The 9,944-nt window shown below is 36.4% G+C and overlaps 1 pseudogene across 1 annotated transcript; it reads left to right on the top strand.

Moving 5' to 3' along the window:
* Positions 1–1,464: 1,464 nt before the first annotated feature.
* LOC308415113 (protein tyrosine phosphatase type IVA 1-like) lies at positions 1,465–8,144 on the top strand (annotated as a pseudogene). Its single transcript has 2 exons — positions 1,465–1,503; positions 7,713–8,144. The product of its transcript is annotated as a protein tyrosine phosphatase type IVA 1-like (transcript).
* Positions 8,145–9,944: the final 1,800 nt, after the last annotated feature.

Genomic DNA, 9,944 nt, shown 5'->3' with positions numbered 1-9,944 from the left:
CAAGAACAGCAGCAGCAGTGGAAAACAGTCAACTGGAACCTAGAAGACAAGTTTGTGCTACAAAGGACAGAGCTGGAGAAGTGACCCAAGCCCTTGGAGGAACCCAGAAGTTTATGACTGGATCCCAGACATTGGATGGTTAGAATTTGATTTTACTTTGGATTGTGACTGTGCCCTAATAATTTTTCCACTTGAAGGAAGAAAGTATTTTAGTGGAGCCCACAGTTAAGAGTCTTTGAATTAAAGAAAGAAAGACTTTGAATTTTAAAAGAAATTGGATATTTTAAAGGAATTAAAAATTTAATATGTAAGATTTTGTAAAGATTGTGGGGTTCCTAAGGTTATTTAGATCTTGGTGATGGAAAAGAAAATAATGGTTGATGCTTAATTGGGATGTGTTTGTATATCAAGTTGACAAGGGGTCAATTGTACTGGCTGGAGTTATCACAGAGAAAAGAGCCTCAGTTTTCGAAATGCCTCCATGAGGTCCAGCTGTTAGACATTTTCTCAACAAGTGATCATGGGAGGAGGGACCAGCCCATTGTTGGGGGGTCCCATCCCTGGGCTGGTAGACTTGGATTCTATAAAAAAAAAAGCCAGCTAAAGAGAGCCAGGTCACCACCACCAGACCTCAGGGCCTATGCTCAGACTGCTGAGCACCTAGAAGAGCCTCAGAAGCACTATCCCCCACAGGTAAGCCTCTGAAGAGTCCTCCCCTCCCCCCACTGACTATCTAGGGAGAGACTGCAGGAAACTCTCAGGGCTCAGGTAGCATGGTGCTCTCTGGTAACAAGTCTGTTCCAGCCCAGAGAGAGAGCCTGGTCACTGCTATCAGTACTCAGGACCTTCCTACAGACTGCTAAGCACACATAAGAGCCTCAGAAGTGCTTTCCTATCTGAGCCCATAAAGACAGAGCTGAGTCACCACCAACAGAACTCACTGCCTGCTAGCAAAGAGCACCCAGGAGCAATTTTCCTCTGGAGCACATGGGCCCTCAGACCCACAAGAGAGACAAGTTGCAGTTAGAGGAAACAAGATCACCTAACATCATAGGTAACAGGATGGCAAAAGAAAAGCATAAGAACATAGACAATGGAAACCAAGACAACCTGGCAACATCAGAACCCAGTTCTCCTACCATAGCAAGTAGTGGATATCCCAACACACCAGAAAAACAAGATATGAACTTTAAAACATACTTCATAATGGCGGTGGAGGTCCTTGAGATGGGCATGAATAATTTCCTTAAAGAATTACAGGAGAACCATGTAGATTGTCCTGAAGCTGTTTGTATTTTAATGTTAATTACGCTTCCGCAAGAAGGGCTAGCTAGTCACGTGACTCCAACTGAACCTTCCCATTTTAATTACTAAAATAAAGGAAAGCCAGTAACTGGGCAGGACGAGGGAAGTAGGGAGGGCAGAGAGGTCGGACAACGAAGTTGGAGGATGGGGTTAGCGGTCATGGCAACATGGCGCTTCCTAAGGACCAGCTGGACCCAGGTGGGATTTATTGGTGTTAAAAAGCTATGAATATTAAGGATTTTGCAGGTCTAATTTCTCATATAAAAGGGCAGTTTGTATCTTTGTCTATTTGATGCAATATTGTTGTGTGGAGGATTTGTGGATTGAGAGTTAAATATATAAACCTGTATGAAAAGCTATCGGGCTGTAGAGTTGTGTTTTTGTGGGATTTTGGGGTACAGAAATACCCCAGGACAGGGGCAGAGAACAGGCGGTAAAAAAACACCAAGGGAAGGGAATTGAGCAGACAAATTGGGCCATGTTGGCAGCTCAGACTGGGTGCCAGAGGAGCACGTGACTATAAACTAAAATCGGGCCTGAGTAGTGAGAGCCCAGGGCTGGTAAAGAGATAAACGGTTTTCTATTTTTTAATATTTACTACAACAGAACCAGAACCCACATAAACAAGTAGAAGCCCTTAAAGAGTAAACACAAAAATCACTTAAAGAGCTATAGGCCAAAACAACCAAACAGGTGAGGGAAGTGAAGACAGAAGCAGAAACAATAAAGAAATCACAAAAGAGGCAACCTAGGAACGACATTGGAAATCATAGACAAAAGCATCACCAACAGACTATAAGAGATATAAAGGAGGATCTCAGGGGCAGAAGATAACACTGACACAACAGTCAAAGAAAATGTAAAAATCAAAAAACTCCTAACCCAAAACATCCAGAATATCCAGCACACAATGAGAAGACCACACATAAGGATAATAGATATAGAAGAGAGCAAAGACTCCCAACTAAAAGGCCCAGTAAATATCTTCAACAAAATCATAGAGAAAATCGGTAACATTCTGAACGAGATGGCCATGAACATACAAGAATCCTACAGAAATCCAAGTAGATTAAACCAGAAAAGAAACTGCTCCCTAAACATAATAGTCATGACATCAAATGTTCAAAACAAAGAATACTAAAATCAGTAAGGGGAAAAAAGACAAATAACATATAAAGGCTGAGGTATCAGAATTAGACCAGACTTTTCAACAGAGACTATGAAAGCTAGAAGATCCTGGAATTCGAGATACAGACACTAAGAGAAAACAAATGCCTGCCTAGGTTACTATATGCAGCAAAACTCTCAATTACCATAGATGGAGAGACCAAGCTATTCCAGGACAAAATGAAATTTACACAATATCTGTTCACAAATCCAGCCCTACAAAAGATAATAGATGGAAAACCCAACACAAGGAGGAAAACTATACCATAGAAAAATCAAGAAAATAATCTTCATGCAAGCAAACCAAAAGAAGAAAGGCACAAAAACATAATTCTACCACTAACAATAAAAATAACATGAAGCAACACTCACTATTCCTTAATATCTCTTAACATCAATAGACTCAATTTCCCAATAAAGAGACATAGACTATCAGCCTGCATATGAAAACAGGATCCAACAATTGCTGCCTACAGGAAACTCGCCACAGCGACAAAGGAGACACTACCCCAGAGTAAAAGGCTGGGGGAAAAAAAAAAAACCTTCTAAGCAAATGGTCCCAAAAAACAAGCTGGAGATCAGTAAAATAGATTTTCAACCAAAAGCTACCAAAAATAATAAGGAAGAACACTTCTTACTCATCACAAGAAAAAAAAATCTATGAAGACGAACTTTCAATCTTGAACATCTATGCTGCAAATAAAGGACACCTACAGTCATACAAGAAACATTTCATAAGCTCAAAGCATATATTGCAATACACCCAATAATAGTGGGAGAATTTAACACTCCACTCTCATCAATGGACATATCATGGAAGCAGAAACTGAAAAAAAAAGACACATTGAAACTAGCAGAGGTCATGAACCAATTGGATTTAACAGACATCTATAGAACATTTCATCCTAAAACAAAAGAATAAACCTTCTCAGCACCTCCCAGTACCTTCTCCAAAACTGACCATATAGTCTGTCACAATGCCAGCCTCAACAGATATAAAACTGATATACTCCCATGCATCCTATCAGATCACAGTGGACTAAGGCTGGTCTTTAATAACAAACAAACAAAAACAACAACAAAAAACCCACATACACATGGAAGCTGAATAATGTTCTACTCAATCATAACATTTTTAAGAAAGAAAGAAAGAAATTAAGGATTTTTTTTAGAATTTTACAAAAATGAAGGCACAACATGTCAAAATTTATCAGATATAATGAAAGCAGTGCTAAGAGGAAATCTCATAGCTATGAGTGCCTTCAAAAATAAAATAGCGAGCATACACTAGCAGCTTGACAGCACAGCTAAAAGCTCTAAAACAAAAAGAAGCCGATAAACCTAAGAGAAGTAGGTGGCAGTAAATAATTAAACTCAGAGCAGAAATCAACTAAGTGTAAACAAAAATAATTAGACAAAGAATCAACAAACCAGGAGATGGTTCTTTGAAAAAAAGCAATATAGTGTAAACAAAAATAATTAGACAAAGAATCAACAAACCAGGAGATGGTTCTTTGAAAAAAAGCAATATGATCAATAAACACTTAGCCAGACTAAATAGAGGGCACAGAGAGAGTATACAAATTAACAAAATCGGATATGAAAGAAAAAACATAACATCAGAAATTGAGGAAACTCAAGAAATTATCAGATTGTACTACAAAAGCCTATACTCAACAAAACAGCAAAACCTGAAGGAAATAGACAAATTTCTAGACAGATACCTGGTACCAAAGTTAACTCTTCAACAAACTTTCTGTTCTATTAGTTTCAGTGTTTAGTGGTCTTTGATTCACTTGGACTTGAGCATTGTACAGGGAGATAGGAAAGGATCAATTTGCATTCTTCTGCATGCTGACTGCCAGTTGAACCAACACCGTTTGTTGAAGAGGCTGTCCTTTTTTCCATTGAATGCTTTTAGCTCCTATCTCAAAGATCTAATAAACATAAGTGTGTGAGTTCATTTCTGGCTCCTCAATTCTGTTCATTGACCTACCTGCCTATGTCTGTACCAATACCATGCAGATTTTATCATAATTGCTTTGTAATATAGCTTGAGATGAGGGATGGTGTTTCTTCCAGAAAATTTCTTGTTGTTGAGAATAGATTTCGATATTCTAGGTTTTTTGTTATTCCAGATGAATTTCAAATTGTTTTTTTCCAACTCTATGAAGAATTGAGTTAGAATTTTGATGGGGATTGCACTGAATCTGTGGTTTGCTTTTGGCAAAATGGACATTTTTACAATGTTGATCCTGCCAATTCATGAGCGTGGGAGATCTTTCCATCTTCTAAGATCTTCTTCAATTTCCTTCTTCAGAGATTTGAAATTCTTGTCATACATATCCTTCACTTGCTTGGTTAGGGTCACCCCAAAGTATTTTATAGTCTTTATGACTAATGTGAAGGGTGTCAATTCCCTAATTTCCTTCTCAGTTTGTTTATCCATTGCATAGAGGAAGGTGGTTGATTTTTTTGAGTTAATTTTATAGGCAGCCACTTTGCTGAAGTTGTTTATTAGTTATTAAAGTTCTCTGGTGGAATTTTTGGGGTCACTTAAGTATACTATAATATCATCTGCAAATAGTGATATTTTTACTTCTTCTTTTCCTATGTATATCCTTTTGACTTCTTTTTGTTGTCTAATTACTCTGTTCAGGACTTCCAGTACTATATTGAATATGTAGGGAGACAGTGGGCAGCCTTGTCCAGTCCCTGATTTTTAATCAAACTCAGAGCAGAAATCAACCAAATAGAGACAAAAAGAACTATACAAAGAATCAATAAAATCAAGAGCTGTTTTTGGAGAAAATCAACAAGATCTTTAAACACTTAGCCAGACTAACTAGAGGGCAAAGAGAGAGTATCCAAATTAACAAAATCAGAAATGAAATGAATGATATAACAACAGAAACTGAGGAAATTTAAGAAATCATCAGATCCTACTACAAAAGCCTATACTCAACAAAACTGGAAAATCTGGAGGAAATGGATAAATTTCTAGAGAGATACCAGATACCAAAGTTAAATTGAGATCAGATAACCCATCTAAACAATCTCATAATACCTAAAGAAATAGAAGCAGTCATCAAAATACTCCCAAATAAAAGAAACCCAGGACCAGATGTGTTTAATGGAAAATTCTATCAGACTTTTATAGAAGATCTAATTCCTTTACTCTTTGAGTCATTCCATAAATAGAAACAGAAGGAACAGTATCCAACTCAGTCTTTGAAGCCACAATTATGCTCATACCTAAACCAAACAAAGACACTACAAAAAAGAGAACTTCAGACCAAATTTTCTGAACATCGATGAACATGAAAATCAATGCAAAAATGCTCAATAAAATTCTTGCAAACCAAATCCAAGAACCCATCAAAACAGTCATCCACTCTGACCAAGTAGGTTTTATCCTGGGGATGCTTGAATGGTTCAACAAATGGAAATCCATCAACATAATCCAACATATAAACAAACTCAAAGAATAAAACCACATGATCTTCTCATTAGATGCTGAGAAAGCATTTGACAAAAATTCAACACCCCTTCATGATAAACATCTTGGAAAGATCAGGAATCAAGGCCCATACCTTAACGTAGTAAAACCAATATACAGAAAACCAGTAGTCAACATCAAATTAAATGGAGAGAAACTTGAAGCAATCCCACTAAAATCAGGTACATTCTTGAGTGTCTCTCCACCTCCTACCTCCCAAGGTTGCTGGTTTCCATTCTTTCTGCTGGTTCTCAGTGATTCTCTCCAGTTCACCCAACCTAGTACCTGATCATGTTCCCCTCTTCCCTTCCCTGTTCCTTTTTCCATTTGGGTCTCTCCTTTCCTGCTCCTGTAATAACTTTCTTCTCCTCCCCAAGGCATCTTCACTTGGGCCCTTTGGCTTGTTAATCTTTTGAAGTCTTGTGCATTGTATTATGGCTTTCTGTACTTTCTGGCTAATATCCACTTATTATTGAGTGCATACCATGTATTTTCTTTTGGATCTGAGTTACCTCACTCATGATAATATTTTCTAATTCCATATGTTGCTTGCAAAATTCATGATGCCCCGGTTCTTAAGAGCTGAGTAGTACTCCACTGTGTAAATGAATCACATTTTCTGTATCCATTCTTCTGTTCTGAGACATCTGGGTTGTTTACAGCTTCTGGATATTAAAAATCAGGCTGCTATAAATATCGTGGAGTTTGTGACCTTGTGGTAAGTTGGGATATCTTTTGGATATATGACGAAGAGTGGTATAGCTTGGCTTTTAAGGACTATTTCCTTTTTTTAAAATAAACCTCCAAATTGATATACAGAATGGTTTTTACCAGTTTGTAGTCCTACAAAAATGAAGGAGGGTTCCTCTTTCTCTACATTTTCACCAACATTTGCTGTCACCTGAGTTTTTGATCTTACCCATTCTGATTGTTGTACAGTAGAATCCCAGCATTGTTTTGATTTACATTTTGTTCTTCACTAAGGACTTTGAACATTTGTTTAAGTGCTTCTCAGCAAATAAGATTCCTCTGTTGTAAATTCTCTGTTTAGTTCTAAACCCCAATTTCTTGACCTGGTTGTTTGTTTGTTTTTTGTTTTGTTTTGTTTTTTTTGTTTTTTTTTTTTTTTTTGGTGGTTAGCTTTTTGAGTTCTTTATATATTTTGGATATTAGCCCTTTTTCAGATGTGAAAATTTTCCCCAATATGTAGGTTATAGATTTGTCTTATTGACAGTGTCCTTTGACTTACATAAACTTTTCAGTTTCATGAGGCCCCATTTATCAATTCTTTTTTTTTTTTTTTTTCTGGAAGGTAGTGGAGATAACTTCCAGGCACAGCATGATCTCTATGCAGACAAGAGAACTGTAGAAATGCATTACTACTCCACCAAGAAGCCCCCATAAGAGTGGAGAACCTGGACATAGGAGCGTTGAATTGAAATCTGCAGAACGTTTTATAAGAGCCCAGATCTGGATGAGATCAAGCTCAGTGAACTTCCTTTGTATTGACTCAGTATTACTGGATTGAAGAATCACTGCTTCTTGTTAGGAGTTTCATTTCATTTTCTGTTTCTCCCATTCATACTCAAAGCACTTAGAATTTCAAGAGGATATATTAAATATTGAAGTAGACTTCAGGCTGTTTTTTGGTTTGTTTTTGTTTTTTAGTTTTGAATAATTTCTGTGTCAATTTTTAAATTATTTCATAACCATTTTGGGTGTTTTTTTAAAACTAAATTAGCATGGCTCATGCTATGTAGTAGTAGTAGTCAATGAACCGACTACTCTTGTGGAAATCATATACAAGAACATAAGATTTCTTATTACATACAATCCAATCCAGGTCACCTTAAACAAATTTGTAGAGGAAATTAAGAAGTATGGAGTTACCACAATAGTAAGAGTATGAGAAGCAACTTACAAAACTACTCTTGTGAAGAACGAAGGCATTCATGTTCTAGACTGGCCTTTTGATGATAGTGCATCACCATCCAACCAGATTGTTGAAGGTGGAATGAAATATGAAGATGCAGTACAATTCGTAAGACAAAAGTGGCACAAACATTTTAAAGATTTTAACAGCAAGCAACTTTTGTATCTGGAGAATTACTGTTCTAAAATGTGGCTCCACTTCAAGGATTCCAGTTGTCATAGAAACAATTGTATCCAGTAAAACTGTAGTGCCTGATGCCTTTGCCTTAGAAGTGAAACTTCTGATGGGACCTGATTTGTCATTCATGATTACCCAATTTGTAGGCCTACTGTCTAAGTATACTGAAGCTCCACAGGAGTATTGACAAACAGCTTTACCAAGTCATAAGCTTAACGTAATAGTAAACTCTATATATGGACACTTAGCAAGATAGTTTTGTTGGTTAGCATTTAAAATGTGCTTATTTGTACCAATTGACCTTTCCTAAAATGAGGTGTTGAGTTATGTCATTAAATGTACTCCTGTGCCAGAATACTATTAGTCTATAAAGAATTAAGAAAGGTTAGGTACCCAAATACCAAACACAATACTTAATTTTAGTATCATACAGAACCAAAATACCAGGAACTAAGAACTCTCTAGACCTTCCATGGTGCATTTCTTCAGTCATTTCAAACACTGCAGGGCTTTTCTCATTATCTGCCTGCTCTATCTTTACATCTCCAACACGTACACCAGAATACATCAGGTATACTTAGCCATCATTCTTTTTTTAAAAAACTAAGTCTTGCAGTGATTATTTAATTTCTTTGTCTTATTTTGTGCTGTTTTGGGAAACCTCCATTTGAAAATCAACTTTGTTAAAGAAGCACATATCTTCAATAATGTCTCTAGACAAACAGCCTTATAGATATTTAGTGTTTGTACTTAGAGGTGCAACTTAACAGGGTGAGCCTGAAAAAGAAATGAGAGGAGGATATTAAACATTTTTAGAAATATGTTGCCTTTGTCTTATGCAGAACATGGAGAGTGTGCTCTTTAATCTGGTAAATATTTTTAAGATGTAGAGGTACATTGTTGTAGTTAACCAATTCTTAATAAAAATTTCTGAAATTCTTGTGTTTTCCATACCTATCAGAAGTTTTCCAACTTGTTTGAATCATGGTTTCCCCCTTTTCCTCCCATTCTCTTGCAAAAAGGAAGAAGTTGGGTCTGCTAGTGAACTGAGCAGAAATATTTTACATACCTTTTGAACTATGTAACTTAATAATTGGATACTTGATCATTTGTTTTATTATGCAATCAATAAAAAGGTGATGTGTATTAATGTTAGTTCAACCATATATTTATACTGTTTGGAAATGTGTGTTTATAGTTCTGTGAGAGAAATAGTTTGTCAGTGTTGACCAGCTTGCAAAAACTTAGTGTGAGAGCTTCAACATCTAAATAAATGATAAAATGCAAACAAACAAAAAAAAGACATATGATTATGAGTTCCTGTTATGTTTGTTGTTTTAGATGGCATTATGTGCATGTGATTTTTTCCTTTGGCTTTGTTTTGAGATAAGTAATATCTTGTTTTATCTTTGATGTATGTACTCTTCTTGTGTTGGAGTTTTCCTTCTAGAATCCTCTACAGCACTGAATTGGCAGATATATATTGCTGTATTTGGTTTTGTCCTAGAATATTTTGCTTTTTCCATCTGTATTAATCAAGAGTTTTGATGAGTATAGTAGCTTAGACTGGCATTTTTGTTCTCTTAGGGTCAGCATGACTTCTAGTCTAGGCTCTTCTGGATTTGAGCTAAGAAGTCTGGTGTAATTCTGATAGGTCTGCCTTTACATGCTACTTGACCTTTTACCCTTGCAGCTTTTAATAGTATTTCTTTGTTCTGTGCATTTAATGTTTTGATTATTATGTGACAAGAAGTACTTTTCTGGTTCAATATATTTAGATGATGTTCTATAGATTTTGAGTACATTTATGACCATATCTTTCTTTAGGTTGGGCAAGTTTTCTTCTACAACTTTGTTGAAGAT

This window comes from Micromys minutus (genome assembly GCF_963924665.1).
Source record: "Micromys minutus genome assembly, chromosome: X".
Taxonomy (NCBI): domain Eukaryota; kingdom Metazoa; phylum Chordata; class Mammalia; order Rodentia; family Muridae; genus Micromys; species Micromys minutus.
This window is presented reverse-complemented; position numbering and strand designations above follow the sequence as displayed.